Source organism: Schistocerca cancellata, chromosome 4 (assembly GCF_023864275.1).
Source record: "Schistocerca cancellata isolate TAMUIC-IGC-003103 chromosome 4, iqSchCanc2.1, whole genome shotgun sequence".
NCBI classification, from domain to species: Eukaryota; Metazoa; Arthropoda; class Insecta; order Orthoptera; family Acrididae; genus Schistocerca; species Schistocerca cancellata.
This window is the reverse complement of record NC_064629.1, coordinates 373233841-373250039: the sequence shown is the minus strand read 5'-3', so window position 1 is coordinate 373250039 and position 16199 is coordinate 373233841.

Sequence of the window (16199 nt, the reverse complement as noted above, 5' to 3'; positions counted from 1 at the left end):
TAATATCGAAAAGAGCTACAGGTATGTCTTCGAAAGCCGGATGTGCATCACCTTCCATGAGAATGCGGTTGAGCTGTAACAGAGCACTGCCTCCGATACAATCGGGAAATAAGATTAGACGAGGTCAGTATCGTGTTGCACATTCAAATTGTTTGAGACAGTGTAATTAAGGAGTCCATCGAAATGAGGATATCGAAAAATCTAATAAAACGGGACGTAGGTTTGAATTTAAACGTTTTGGACCCGATGCTAAATTTATTAAGATCTCGTGGACAATCCCATCCACCAAAGCACGCAAACGCTAACGAAATGTGCGTTTTCATGAAGTAACAGTGTGAGCTCTGGAAAACATGCTAGCGTAAAAAGGCATAGCGGGTGCCTGTAGTCGAAATCGACCGTAAGTAGCGGTGCAACACCAACAATACTTCACAGTCTGGTTGGATTTTAAGGAGCGAGTACGCGTAACATTAATGCTGGGGAAGATTGAAGGAACTAGAAGAAGAGGACGTCAGAGGATGAGATGGATCGATGGCATCACAGAAGCAATGTGTTGCAACCTGGAAGGTCTACGGGAGAAAGTGCAAGACAGGAAAAAGTGGCGTGATTTGGTTCATGGGGTCACGAAGAGTCGGAACCGACTAAACGATTAGAGAGAGAGAGACGCATAACACAGCGTGCAGCACCTGAACAAGGCGACTGTGCCGAAATATTGTGCATAAAATGGGATCAAAACTTGCCTAAACTCTCTAAAGAACATCATTAATGACGTAATAATTTTCTAAATATGTATCTCTCTCGTATATTTTACAAATACGTTAGGAACGATCAGCCTTATAGAGATATTGACATTATCGTCAACTACAGCTATATTCGTGCAGACTATGTAAACACATACAAAAGATTGAAAACGTTGCATAGTTTCCCATTATTATAATTTCTGGGCGTCCTAATTGCATTTTGATATTACACGTGGACCTGATATGAAGACAAACCTACACTTCCGCTGTATTTTATTCAGAACATTTTGCGAGAAGATCAACGCAAAACATGGGAAAAATTGTAAATGAAGCAAATATGTCTGTCTTTTCGGTGTTAAGTATCAGAACCGAGAAAATATAGAAAAGAAAAGTCGCTGCAAAATGTGTTCCTCATCATCGAAGTGAAGAGCAAATAGCAAATCGAAACAGAATCGCACAACACTTGCTTCAAGACTGCGAGACGGAGGAAGATCAGGATTTCCGCTATTGATGAAACACAGCCAGAATTGAAATCGCAGTCCTACCAGTGGAAAAATCGTGATAGCCCTCTGCCAAAACTATTATGTTGCCAAGAATCCAAAGTAAAGCTGATGATTACTCATGAGCCGAATGGAGTGACAGCAACAGAAAGAGTGTCCCAAAGGACCACAATAACAGCGCAATACTTCACGAACTTGCAGCTTAACATTTGCCAAAGATCCGACACTTCCGCTCACGATAACGCACGATCGCATACTGCTGATCCGGAATGCAGAGTTTTGTAGAACTATGGATGGGAAATCCTCCTCCGTGAACACTAAATTGCTGACATTAGCCGGTCAGACTTCGTCTTATTTTAAATGTGAGAAATAATCATGAAGGAAACGTTTTCAAACAGTTGCGGAGGATTCTGATGCAGTAAACTCAGGTATATCGATAAAGTTGGCGTCCTAACGGGAATACAAGACTTGATGGAACACTGGGCCGTTGTTGTTGACAATAATGAAGAGTACATTGATTGAATGCCTGGAAAGTCGTTTCGTGAAATTTAAAAAAAAACTGAATCATAATTTTATATTATGTAGAATTTTTGAAATGACCCTCGTAAAGAAAGCTTCTTCGGAAAAGATATGTGAGACACTAGAAAATTCTTACCTTAAAAAGAAACTCTGACTTTCCATTAGAAAGGATTAACTAATAAAGAAGTGAACCTCACATTTATGTTCATTTGTGGCGTTAATACTAGGTCCTTTAGCTGAGTAGTGGCGTTGGCTCGCTAGTTTTCGGAATGGACAATACTGTACAGAAAGGAGCCCAATTCAGTTCACTAATGGTCAACGCCTGCAAAATTGACATCGCCGACCACTGCAAATACCAAATGATTGTTTTAATTCACATTATTTTACGGTGAAAAATGTTGAAAAATGAATATTTCTTCGTCTTCCGCTGTTGAATATAGTTGAGAACAGCTCCACCTTAAAAGTAGTAATTAAATAATTAAAACTGACTTTTTTATTATCACTGGATATGACAAAGATGACTTGCATCAAATAATGTGTAAAACTCATACACCGGTACACACTTAACACGAATACGACTAAACAGTCGATACCGTAGCTGGGAATTTAAAGCTGCAGCTCCGGCGCCGCTGCAGCCCGTCATACACGCAGACGACTGCTGAGGAATGAAAGGCACTACGATGTTTACGATTACGCGTTCAACATTACGTACTTGCTTACTTTACTATTACATCGCTTGCAAACATATTTAATGATGGGCCTTCTTATTGAATGTTTACATGTTAATCTGTTGACGGTCCTTGCAAATGAACACAAAAGGCAAGTATACAACTTTATCAGAAACCTATAACTAGAGCAGCTATAAATAGAGTTAGTATACCCTCTGACGCCAAAACTGACAGTTTCACAATTTATAATTTGTGTACCTTCTCACATGAGTGTTAATTGCTTTTAGTACAACTAAGCTACTGTCTGTTAGCACACAAAAGCAGCTCAAGAAATATGGTGTCAGCATGATTTATTTCAGTGTGCACATGTGTGTCTCAATTTGCTTCTATGTTCGTGTGTGTGTGTGTGTGTGTGTGTGTGTGTGTGTGTGTGTGTGTGTGTGTGTGTGTGTGTGTGTCTGTGTGTGTGCGTATGTGGGTGTGCTTGTCTCAGCTCACCATATCATTAAACTACTGACGTTACTCGTAGATAATTGCACCCCCGTAGCCCTTCCAAAGACCTCCTTCTGCGTCTCTGCCATGATCTGCAGTGCAAGCGCGCATGTGAAGACTGAGAATCGATACTGTAGAACTTAATTTTTGAAGGATGTTCCACAGGATCAGTATGACACATGAGTTCTGTGACCAGCATGCTCCACCGAGTTGAAACATATAGAATAGGTCAAGGACTTATTTAGACATACTGCAATTAGATCAGCACGGTCCGTAACAAATTACAAATTTGAAGGATGCTCTTCATGACGACAGACTAAATATTCCTGGGGTATTCTTGAACATTCTCATTAAATCTGTGTAATGTTAGTCCCAAGCTGTGTTTGCCGTGTGTGGTGAACGTACCCATATTAGGAGGCCAATAGCTATGGTTCTCTCACTTCTTCTTTGGCAATTAGGCTGCTGCAAAAAGTATCTCCCCATATTTTGAATTTTGCAAGAATAGCGACGTAGAATCTATGGGTATGTATCTTATAGCTTATTTTAAAATATATCGTTTAACTTATAAGACTAAAAAGCCTATTTGTAACAGTATCATAATATGGCTTTTTGTTCTGAACAGTGTACGTGCACGCGTAATCTTCCCACCTTGGATGACAGGGAAGTCCATGTGACGTACACCACAGAAAGGTAAGTGTTTCTACATGTGGACTGCAAATTACGTAAGTGCTTCGATTTATGTAATTAATTCACACACACTCTGAGATCAACTAGTGTAGTGCTATGACTATTGCATATCAAATTACTTGATTATCTCTTGCAGCATAATCCTAATTTTATATTCAACTGCCTCTGTAGTTCACGTGAGTTTTAATATACTGCGAAAGGAAACTAAAACGGAAATCGCCGATTCTAGCTACACAATTGCAGGCTTGATACTATTTTGAATAAAGTCTTCTGCTCCGGCTGTTAAAGTCCTTCATCGAAAGGTCGCGACCGGTTTCACATTCTTAAAATACATAATGTGGTTATCTGCACATGGGAGCAGTAACATATTTGCTGTTCGGAATAACGGATACGGGGATGACTCAAATGTTTCAAATGGCTCTGAGCACTATGGGACTCAACGTCTTAGGTCATAAGTCCCCTAGAACTCAGAACTACTTAAACCTAACTAACCTAAGGACATCACACACACCCATGCCCGAGGCAGGATTCGAACCTGCGACCGTAGCAGTCCCGCGGTTCCGGACTGCAGCGCCAGAACCGCTAGACCACCGCGGCCGGCGGGGATGACTCTGCCAATAACATTAATAGCAGCGTTTAAACAACAACATAGAATAGCTTACTATGGCAACGTTTCCAGAACGAATGGTAAATACAGTATTTTGACCTAAAAACATATTCCCGGCCAACTTCATTCCTAGAAATAATAGCCAGAGGTTCAGACAGAGAGAAAGGTCGAGATTTGAAAGTAAGTTATAAATCTCCTGGAATATTCTGAACTACATGTAGTGGGCGTAGTTCAAGATACATCTTTCAAACCGGTAGAAATTTTTAGTCACCCTTTAAATAGCACGTTAACAACCCTGCCTCCAAATCTGCCTAAGCACCCACGTACAGGGAACTGGGTATTCAATTACGAATCCTCCCTCTAGTCTCAGATACTGTATAAAGAAAGAAAGGGCAACACACTTAATATTTTGGAGGAATTGGAAATTAATCACTCATTGAAAAAAATGCGCTATAGAAGCCTTTTGGCAGCATATTTTTTATGCATTGCCTTTAGATGTGAGTATATTCCTTGTTGCAGGATTAGTTCAGTAACATTGTACAGCCACTATTAGTCCTCGTCGGTACGCACGTCTCGGCCCTCCTGTAACTCTGCGCGTGTGCCGTTTCCCGCGCTGCCATATAACAGCGTTCCGTCGGTTTAGCTCTGTTTGATGCCGTGTTAACTCCCTGAGCAATCTACGGATAAGGTGTGTATTCAGCGCTGCTACTTTCTCATCTGGTTTCTTCTTGACGTTAGGCTACGTTTATTTGCCTTTGTTTATTGCATGTTCTTATGGAACCTACTGTTTTTCCGATTTCTTCCGTTTTTCATAGTTTCCGAGACATGACATCATTTTATAGGCTGCTTTTCGGTTCCAGTGATTTTAACTTGGACCAGAGCTTTGCAGTGAGTTACTTATTTTTAATAAAAGAAAATGTAGGTAAAGTAAATATGTTATTCCTCCAATGTACAGATCACCTGACGATATATTCTAAGACTACAAAACTGCTCGTTATCTTTCAGTAAAGGACTTTAACACCCTTGGCGGAAGACTTTTTATTTAACACGCAGAATCCCGATTGTGGCTTCCCTCATTTTAAAGTTAGGTGTTAATATTATTTTCTTATCAGATAAAATTTCTGTTTTGTCACACGCTGTAATCAAGTTCTTCCGCCCCGCTTTCCACCCCCACCCATTGGGGTTCTGTCTCATGTGAGATCACAGTAACATACGTTATCTCTCACTACCTACATCACTACGGCACAAACGATGGGTCTTCAAGGGAGTATCGAATAATTTCATTAGATTTCAGACTAGATGTGTGCATTGTAGCCGTGAATCTACTCGTTCAGAACATCTGTTTGCTACTGTCTCACTGTAGATTTGAAGTTATGGGTAGCGTGTACCATTACTTATATTATCCATGCACTGTCCCCTCAAAACACGAAACAATGTCAAAAACGAAGCACAATCAAGAAATGAGAGTGTGTTTCCAGAACAGATTGAAGGATGCGTTGCAGAATTAGGTAATGTTTTACTATGAAACATTTTTTACAACATTATCAAAAATGAATAACTAAAGAAGTTCTGAAGACGAAGATACGGGCGTAGAATGTAAAAAGAACTAAACCTGATAAATTTCTTGCATAAAAGTAAATTAGTGTGGAATATGCTTAACTTAGTTGCCAAGCACGCTTGTGGAGGACATACCATAGTCTCTTCTATTTTCATAAAATTGGTGGACTACGTAATTGTAGTGTTAAGTATCCTGTATCTTCAAGAAAATAATTGTAGCTACCTCGTTATGAAAATGCGTTATTGTGTAGAAGATTGATTTATATTCTTTATGTTTTGCGAACTGTTTAAAAGACTAAAAGAACAATCCAAAATATCACCCACTCAGTGTATGCAATCATGCATTAAAAGGTGCGCCGTCCAGGAAGGAAGAATATCGAACATAACAGTTTGCATCTCACCCAGAACTAATTCAACAATTACCCACATCCTGTTTATTTGAATATCTATCGATCCTGTTTCAATTTTACAAATAATTTCCGCTACCTGCACCTAAATATTTATGTTACCTGAGCACTGTTTTTGCAGCCAGAATTCTAAGATGTCACATGAAGTGGATCGTCTGCGCAGAAAACATCATTGATCAACTGAGTTAGATTCACCTACATTCTTACATGTAACATGTCCTTTCGTCCTGGCGATGCGGCGGCACGTTGTGGTATCAGGTGCTTTCTGCTGCAGCACAGTAAAAGTATAGACAAAAGTGTGATGATGCCTCAGAACAAACCCTATCATCCTATCCGTCTCTTCTTTTAGTCAAATTGTGCCATATATTTCTGTCCTCTGCGATACAATTGAGAACCATTCAGTTAGTTCATCTAACAATAGAATGGTCAGTATTTTTCTGTACCACAATATTTCAAAAGCTCACATATCACTGTTTACTATATTTTTATAGTACATTTTGTCTTTAATATAAAACTGCACTCCAAACAAATACTTTCAGGAAATATTCTATAACACTTTAATGTATATTCGATGTCGTAATATAGAAATTCAGCAAATATATTCACTTTTCAGCAATCAGATTTAAAATCTCGGGACTACCTAATAAATTTTGCTGAGCCGTGTCTAACTTGTAAGTTCTTTCTTCTGTTGTCTTCACTATTTCATCTCGTAAAGCTACCTATTTATCTTGTGTCGTATTCATCATGTGTTATATTCCCTGTCTCATTGCCTAATTATCCCTTTCAAACTTTTAAAAGTTTCTGGTTCATTGCACTTAACCAGAACCCGCGGCTGGTCCGGGTAGAGGTTCGAGTCCTCCCTCGTGCATGGGTGTGTGTGTTTGTCCTTACGATAATTTAGGTTAAGTAGTGTGTAAGCTTAGGGACTGATGACCTTAGCAGTTAAGTCCCATAAGATTTCACACACATCTGAACATTTTTTTGAACCAGGACCCATTTCCTTACTTTTTCCCATTTCTTCAACCCTAGATTGCATTTCATAATCAGTAATTACTGGTCAGAGCACCCATCTGCTTCTAGAAATGATTTGTACTTGAAAGTCTGGTTTATAAATATCTCTCCTACAATTATACAACCTACATAAAGCCTTCCGGTACCTCCAGGTCTCTTCCATGTACATAACATTCTTGTATTATTTTAAACTGTGTATTGCCAACGATTAAATCGTGCTCTGTCTAAAATTCTACGAGGCGACTTACTACATCATTCCTTTCCTGCTGTCTATGTTCTACTACAATGTAACGTTCTCTCTCTCTTTCGACTACAGACTAAACTCCCCCATAATTTCGTCTCCCTTCATCTACTTAATTATTTCCTTTACTTCATCACTGACTTTCTCAACCTCATAATCATTTGCGGAGCTAGTAGGCATATATACAAGGTCTACAAATTTGCTTCTGCTGTTTTTTCTCGAAGTTAGAGACTTTATTGTGAAAAACTTACAAAAAATTTACAATTCAAAGTATTGGTGATCGTTGGCCACTACTTTCTCCTAGCCTTAGGGCAACATACAAATCCCGCAGTGTATAAAGTGGGCATCTTTTGAGGGGAACCATGAATCGATCAAATTTTGCACTAGTTCATATGACCGCAAGTGCTAGTCAGCTAGGTCGTGTGTCATAGATCGAGAAAGGCGGCAGTCAGAGGGAGGAATATCTGGAGAATACAGCGGGTGGGGTATAACTTACCATTTCAACGTTTCCAAGTATGTTTTGACGGGGTTTTCGACATGGGGTCGTGCACTGTCATGCTGCAAAATCATTTTTTCATGTCTATCGCTGTAGTGTGGCCGTTTGTCTTTCAATGTTTGGCTCACACACATCAATTTCATTCGATAACGATCTCCTGTACTTGTTCCCGTCGGTTGCAGTAGCATCGAAAGCTTTCTCTCTTTCACAACCATGCCGATTTTCAACGTCAAAATTGCCGTTCTTGAAGCATGGAAACCATATTCTGCGAAGTTCTGTCACTAACAGGCGTCTCATCATAGGTCTTACCCAGCTTTTTATGAGCCTCAGCCGCAGATTTTTTTCATTTCAAAGCAGAAAATTAAACCTCCGGCAGATGACGAGAATTGGGCTCATAAGTTGACGCATTCAGTCGAGAATAACTTTAAGATGCAATCAAAAATCGACTGATATTTTGATGGCGTTATGTTATCAAATGCTTAAGCTTACTGTATGACACTTATGAAGAACCACTAATTTCCACTATCGCCGTCTATTGCAAAACGGCGGAATCAAAATTGTAGACCTTATACTTTTGCTGTTAACGTGGTCCGTAGATTTTTGTGCCTGTTGGCTATGATGAAGCGTTGACTACTGTATTACTTAGCGGCATCAGGGAGTCAGTTACTCATGACGTCCCACATTAAAACAATTTCGGAACGAGAGTGGCGCGTTGTCAGAAGAGAGTACACGTTCCGGGTTTCCTACAGACATAGTTCTGCTGCGAAATGGATGACAGGTGCATCACAGTGTGCGACTGAAATGGCGTGTGAGCTGGAAACGTGCTCTAAAGTTGAAGTAAGCGGGGCAGCACGGTTCTTCTGGGAAAGACCCTGAATTACAAAAGGATTCTTGGTAAAATTCTAGTCGTGTATACATTAAACGGAATGTCGAGTTTAGTCATACTGAAATGGTGCCAATAACTGCACGGATGTGTGTGATGCTGATCGGGAACTCCATATCTCGCATCATGCGATTACTCTCTTTTCGGAAAGCTGAAAAAACATCTGGAGAAAGAGAGATTTTCCAAAGATGAAGACATTCACAAAGTGGTTCTCGAATTATTCCTCAATCAAGGATTGGATTTCTGTCGTCGAGGTGCTGAACGATTGGCAGAACGTTCCGACCGTTGTTTACAGGGACTTGGTGCGTATGCTGAAAAATAGTGTCTTGCATCCGTGTCACGTTGAAGTGCAGTACAGTGTTTAATAAATGTTAATTGGCCTTCCATTATAATGTGTATCTTACTCTTTGAAGTGCACTCGTAGACCCACTCCTGCGTTGCACTTATTTTATTTTATGTAGAGAACCCAGTACTCACCTAACCAGATATGGTTTCCATCCTGCTACTAGCTGGCAGGTGTGGCCGAGCGGTTCAAGGCGCTTCAGTCTGGAACCGCGCGACCGCTTCGGTCGTAGGTTCGTATCCTGTCGCGGGCATGGATGTGTGTGATGTCCTTAGGTTAGTCAGGTTTAAGTAGTTCTAAGTTCTAGGGGACTGATGACCTCATGTCTGAAGTCCCGTAGTGCTCAGAGCCATTTGAACCATCCTGCTACCGCACTGCACTAATTTCCCTATATCTAAATTCAACCTTTCAATTTCTCTTCGTCCTCTCTCTCTCTCTCTCTCTCTCTCTCTCTCTCTCTGGCCTACCAGCACCATCCATTCCACACTGCGGACCGTAGAACTTCAGATTTTTTATTACATCATACTCCCGAGTAGTCTGCGGCGGCAGATCCGGATGAGAAGTATTTTACCCGCAGAGTACCTCATATATCACGCGGCTTCCGAGATTCGGACAGGCGCTCCGGCCTCGAGTCGAATCGGAACTGATGTGGTTTTTTAGGTGGCTTCCCACCTACGGAGCTGGTACCCAAATCTCACCTCAGCTGCACTGTTCACAGACATTTATAAAACGTTCGCACACTTTCACATGAATATCACACTACACGCAGACAGTTCGGGGTATTGTAGTACTCAGAGAGCGGATATGGTACCATGAATACGCAATAACAGTTGTAGAAGCAATGCCGTCATTCTGCTTCTGTCAATGATAGGGGAGGCCAGCTCGCCCTTACCACTCAAAGTGAATAGTGGTTTTACTAAGTAATGAGTTGTGTTCAGTCGCACAGCGTCAGTGGTGGGGGTCGATACGAGGTAAGCGCGTTGCCTATGGCAGCCTGCTTTCCCGCGACCTGGCACCTGACGGCTGTCCGCTGTGCCTGACGTGGGCGCTGAATGCAGCCCGCTACACAAACACACCCCAGCGAAGGGCATTCATACGCCCGACCACCTTGCGGGACGGGTCACAGTACGTCACTTAAATTATTGCCTGTCATTTTACGGCAGGAACAAGGTATATATTCCACGTACATTTATTGTTTCAAAATAACAGTTTTATGGATGTGACATATTCACCTGAGATGGGTAAATTCTCTTTTATTGAAGATACTACAACCTACATCAAGTATGAAATTTTCTGCAAATACTATTTACATAAATGTGATGAAATACTGAACCTGAATTCGTGCCGCTTCAAGTTCTATGTGATGGTGGTATATGTTACCTAATGTTTAATACTTTTATAAAAATTATTTATGAATGAGCTGTTTAGAAGAAATGCAAGTATATCATGGCGTCAGTACATTGTTTTGCGGTGTTCGTCAAAAGAAGAATCTCGCTCCAAGAACCTTCGTCATCTGTGTGACCGAATGTTAATATGAAATCCGTATTTTTTACATGTAAGACACCACGGGGATTCGATATAAACTGTCGAAAAACCGATAAACTGGGAACCAATAACTGTCGAAAAACTCTATCAATGTATACAAGTTAATACTTTAGGCTTGATTCCTTTTTCATAGTCTGGATTCGTGTAAAACTTACTTGCCCAAGAGTTTTAAATCTCAGTAGCCGTCATTTGCAAAGAAGAAAAGGAACAATACAGAAAAATTAATCACAATGTTTTGTGAATTATTATAATCTTGAAATGTTCTGTATGTAGTGAATTTTATTCTTTTTTCGTATGCTGGATTGTCTGTTGTAGCTACTTTGATTTACAGCAGTTAAGGAATTTAAACTTAATTTTGTCTTTCAGATTCACGCTAAATTGCACAGAATGTTTCACGTGAATGAAGATCCAGAGAAGTGTAGCCTTGAGGACAGTTGAGACGACGTGCAGGGACGTGTAACATCGCAGACAGTTGAAATGAGATCCAGAAAGGTTGTAGGCAGATCACAGTGAGGTGAGGGTATAAGTGTGAACTCTACTTGAGAGGCTGCTGAGCGTTGTAAGCATAAGCTTGGTGCGTTAGTAAGTCCATGCTCCAGGCTTTTGCCACCCCACTCAGCACCCCCTCAATTGTTCATCCTGGAGCGTCCTCCTTGCTGGACTTTGCCTCAACTGCCCTTGAGCTGCTACCTCGCTGGAACTTATCTCTTACACCACTTTGCACGTCGTCTCAACCATCCTCGAGATCACGCCTCTCTGGATGACATCTCACTGTCAAGCATGCCCTTCATGTATTTCATTTCAACCATCTTCGAGCTCATATGTCACTGGACCTCATCCTCGACTGTCCAGCAGCTCACTGCCCGCTGGACCCCAATATCTACATCTACATCTACATTTATACTCCGCAAGCCACCCAACGGTGTGTGGCGGAGGGCACTTTACGTGCCACTGTCATTACCTCCCTTTCCTGTTCCAGTCGCGTATGATTCGCGGGAAGAACGACTGTCTCAAAGCCTCCGTGCGCGCTCTAATCTCTCTAATTTTACATTCGTGATCTCCTCGGGAGGTATGAGTAGGGGGAAGCAATATATTCGATTCCTCATCCAGAAACGCACCCTCGCGAAACCTGGCGAGCAAGCTACACCGCGATGCAGAGCGCCTCTCTTGCAGAGTCTGCCACTTGAGTTTGTTATACATCTCCGTAACGCTATCACGGTTACCAAATAACCCTGTGACGAACGCGCCGCTCTTCTTTGGATCTTCTCTATCTCCTCCGTCAACCCGATCTGGTACGGATCCCACATTGATGAGCAATACTCAAGTATAGGTCGAACGAGTGTTTTGTAAGCCACCTCCTTTGTTGATGGACTACATTTTCCAAGGACTCTCCCAATGAATCTCAACCTGGTACCCGCCTTACCAACAATTAATTTTATATTATCGTTCCACTTCAAATCGTTCCGCACGCATACTCCCAGATATTTTACAGAAGTAACTGCTACCAGTGTATGTTGCGCTATCATATAATCATACAATAAAGGATCCTTCTTTCTATGTATTCGCAATACATTACATTTGTCTATGTTAAGGGTCAGTTGCCACTCCCTGCACCAAGTGCCTATCCGCTGCAGATCTTCCTGCATTTCGCTACAATTTTCTAATGCTGCAACTTCTCTGTATACTACAGCATCATCCGCGAAAAGCCGCATGGAACTTCCGACACTATCTACTAGGTCATTTATATATATTGTGAAAAGCAATGGTCCCATAACGCTCCCCTGTGGCTCGCCAGAGGTTACGTTAACGTCTGTAGACGTCTCTCCATTGATAACAACATGCTGTGTTCTGTTTGCTAAAAACAATTCAATCCAGCCACACAGCTGGTCTGATATTCCGTAGGCTCTTACTTTGTTTATCAGGCGACAGTGCGGAACTGTATCGAACGCCTTCCGGAAGTCAAGAAAAATAGTATCTACCTGGGAGCCTGTATCTAATATTTTCTGGGTCTCGTGAACAAATAAAGCTAGTTGGGTCTCACACGATCGCTGTTTCCGGAATCCATGTTGATTACTACATAGTAGATCCTGGGTTTCCAAAAACGACATAATACTGGAGCAAAAATCATGTTCTACAATTCTACAACAGATCGACGTCAGAGATATAGGTCTATAGTTTTGCGCATCTGCTCGACGACCCTTCTTAAAGACTGGGACTACCTGTGCTCTTTTCCAATCATTTGGAACTTTCCGTTCCTCTAGAGACTTGCGGTACACGGCTGTTAGAAGGGGGGCAAGTTCTTTCGCGTACTCTGTGTAGAATCGAATTGGTATCCCGTCAGGTCCAGTGGACTTTCCTCTTTTGAGTGATTCCAGTTGCTTTTCTATTCCTTGGACACTTATTTCGATGTCAGCCATTTTTTCGTTTGTGCGAGGATTTAGAGAAGGAACTGCAGTGCGGTCTTCCTCTGTGAAACAGCTTTGGAAAAAGGTGTTTAGTATTTCAGCTTTACGCGTCTCATCCTCTGTTTCAATGCCTTCATCATCCCGGAGTGTCTGGATGTGCTGTTTCGAGCCACTTACTGATTTAACGTAAGACCAGAACTTCCTGGGATTTTCTGTCAAGTGAGTACTGTGAAGAATATAGGGATTAGCGACCACAAGGCAGTAGCTGCTAGGCTAAGTGCCGTAACACCTACAACCATAAAAAAGAAACGCAAATTATATCTATTTAAAAAAAGCTGATAAAATGCTCTTAACGCCTTTTTAAAAGACAGTATTCACTCCTTCCAATCTGATCATGTAAGTGTAGAAAAGTTGTGGAATGTTTTCAAAGAGATAGTATCGACAGCAGTTGAGAGATATATACCATATAAATTAATAGGTGATGGTACTGACCCCCCATGGTACACAAAACGGGCCAGATCGTTGTTGCAGAAGCAACGAAAAAAGCATGCCAAATTTAAAAGAACGCAAAATCCCCAAGATTGGCAAAGTTTTACACAATTTCGAAATATAGAGCGTACTTCAATGCGAGATGCTTTTAATAATTTCCACAACGAAATTCTGTCTAGAAATCTGGCAGAAAACCCAAAGAGATTCTGGTCACACATAAAGCACACCAGTGACTAGACGAAATCAATACCTTCACTGCGCGATAACAACGGAGAAGTCGCTGATGACAGTGCCACTAAAGCAGAGTTATTAAACACGGTTTTCTGAAACTCCTTCACCAAAGAAGACGAAGTAAATATTCCTGAATTCCAATCAAGAACTGCCAAGATGAGAAACATAGAAGTAGATATCCTCGGTGTAGCAAAGCAGCTTAAATCACTTAGTAAAAGCAAGGCCTTCGGTCCAGATTGTATACCAGTCAGGTACCTCTCAGAGTATGCTGATAAAATAGCTCCATATTTAGCAATTATATACAACCACTCGATCACAGAAAGATCCGTACCTAAAGACTGGAAAATTCACACCAATTCCCAAAAAGGGAAGTACGAGTAATCCGCTGAATTTCAGGCCTATATCACTAACGTCGATTTGCAGTAGGGTTTTGGAACATATACTGTATTCGAACATTATGAAGTCCCTCGAAGAAAACGTTTTATTGACACATAGTCAGCACGGAGTCAGAAAATATCGTTCTTGTGAAGCACAACTAGCTCTTCATACTCATGAAGTAATGAGTGCTATCGACAGGGGATGTCAAATTGATTCCATATTTTTAGATTTCCAGAAGGCTTTCGACACCGTTATTCACAAGCGTCTTCTAACCAAACTGCGTGCCTACGGAGTATCACTTCAGTTTTGCGACTGGATTCATGATTTCCTGTCAGAAAGGTCACAGTTCGTAGCAATAGACGGAAAGTCATCAAGTAAAACAGAAGTAATATCCGGCGTTCCCCAAGGAAGTGTTATATGCCCTCTATTGTTCCTGATCTATATTAACGACATAGGAGACAAGTTGCAATGCGCCAAGTGTGGAGTTTGGACCTGGCAGTGGGAAAGTTGGGACGCTGCACGAGTGCAGGCATTATCTTGCTGAAATACAAGCTCGGTATGGCTTCCCATGAACGGCAACAAAACATGGCGTAGAATATCGTCGACGTAGCATCTTTCTGTGAGGGTACCGTGTGATGACTATCAAAGGGATCCTGCTATGAAACGAAATGGCATCTCGGACTATTACCCCTGGTTTTTGGTCCGCTTGGCGGGTGAAAATCGGGTTGCTATCCCACTGCTGTCTAGGGCGTCTCCAGACGCGCCTTTGCTGCCCATCTGGGCTCTGTTCGAATCAGGACTCGTCAGTGAAGACGCTTCTACTCCATTCAACGAGATTACAGATTACTACTAGAAACGGGCTTGTTCATGTACAGAGGTCATTGATAGTCGGTGCAAGGGACGCCGTGAGTTTTTCATTTCTATGAGCCGCCTATTAATGGTCCTTGTGGTCGCTGAAGCACCAGCCACGCGTCGTATCGATAATAACGGTGAATCTGCGGTCTGAGTGCCTTTCTGACAATTGCTCGTTCTTCGCGTTCTGTCGTCTCTCTAGGTCGACCGCTTCTTTCGTGACACTGTGTTGTCCATGGTTTACCCATTTCTGCCATCATCGTCGAATAGTGGTATCCCTCCTATTCAAATGTCTATCGGTTCGCCGATTACTCTAACCGGCTTCCTTGAGCCCAACAACACGTCCTTTCTCAAATGCTGACATCTGCTTATATTGTTAACGTGCCTGTCTGAAAGACATTGTTATGGTCTAACTGAGTACATGGAACGAAATTCGCCAAGTCTTTATATCCTGCTATCAAGTCCCCTGTTTACTATCCTCGTCAGCTGCGCGATGAAATTGCGCTGCATCGTCACACGTTCATCCGTCGTCCGCCGAGGTTTACAATTTTGAATTTCCTTCGATACCTGTATGAATATTGGCGCAGAAGAAGCTGAGTAGCACAGTGGTGTAGTGGTTATGATACTAAACTGTTGTATGGAGAGTCGTGAGTTCAAAACTCATCTGGACTGTAAAATATTAATTTATGTATTCGGTTCGAGTACGTTCTAGGAGTATCCACGAATGTCTAGAATCATTGTAAAGGAATGTTCTGTAACTGTATAAATACTGTATGTATTCGGGCCGGCTGGCCGTTGTGGTCGAGCGGTTCTCGGCGCTTCAGTCTGGAACCGCGCGACCGTTACGCTCGCAGGTTCGAATCCTGCCTCATGCACTGATGTGTGTGATGTCCTTAGGTTAGTTAAGTTTAAGTAGTTCTACGTTCTAGGGGACTGATGACCTCAGATGTTAAGTCCCATAGTGCTCAGAGCCATTTTGTTCGGGCCGGAGGCAGTTCGCTCCGTGCTCTTGTATGTGCAAGTGCTGAATACACCTTCGTTAAATGAAGTTAGTGTTCGTCATTCATCAGATTACACCTTCTTCTACGTGACATTATTCTTGTGGAGCGCCGGGTACTGGAACCTGTGATAGCGCACTTTATCGACGACAC